Below are 897 nucleotides of genomic sequence, written 5' to 3'. Positions count from 1 at the left end.
CTTCCTTTCAAATTCATTACCTTTTCCCATCCATGACAATCAGGTTGTTGCTCCTTGGCAAACCGTAACATCTTGTGCCAACCCAAAGGAACCCCTTGACTACCTTTTCCCCCCAAAAGCTCTAGTTTTATCTAACAACATCCTGACTGGTTTTAGTTTTCTTCTAATTTTTTTTTTTTTTTTTAAGTATATGGTACATTGGTTAGACATCTATTTAGTTCATAAAACGATCGCAATTGCTCCCTCCCTCCCATGGCCCTCCACCTAACCACCATATTAATGCTAACTATAATTCCCTCTGCCGTGCTCCCTATTCCCATTGCAATCTCCTCTTATATGACATTCATTCCATAGTGGGTATTTGGTCTACTCCTCACCACACAGCTCCTGTATGATCTTCTCTGGCTCTAAACACAATGGACAGGTGGATGCATGGTTCCAGTCCAGGCCTCTCCTAATTCCAACTACTTATGTGTCCTAAAGCAAATTCATTACCTTCTGCGTTTCCAGTTCTGGTTAGAAGCACTCCTACCCACCTGAAGACATCTAATGGGTTCTGTGGACTTTACCTTTTGTCTTCCAATCTGTGGTCTTATATCCATAATCACAAAATCCAAAGTTCAACCCAAATCATCTCTCCCTTGAATATGCTTGAGAAATATCCCTCTGGCAGCAATTCATCAGATAGTTGGTGTTAAAGCAGGCAGGAAGACCACTGCAAATTCAATGCTGTTTTGTTGCTTAAATCCTGTGAATGGCTTCCTATCAACTACAGGGTAAAGTGTAAACATCTGTCACCACAGGTGGCTTTCCAGCATAGTCTTTTAATGCTCTTCCAAACCCTTAGTCAAAGTTCTCAAATCCTTTGGCTGGGGAAGGTGTGATGATTGATGTGAA

This window comes from Pteropus alecto, unplaced genomic scaffold (genome assembly GCF_000325575.1).
Source record: "Pteropus alecto unplaced genomic scaffold, ASM32557v1 scaffold77, whole genome shotgun sequence".
Lineage (NCBI taxonomy): Eukaryota > Metazoa > Chordata > Mammalia > Chiroptera > Pteropodidae > Pteropus > Pteropus alecto.
Note: the sequence above shows the minus strand (reverse complement) of the source record.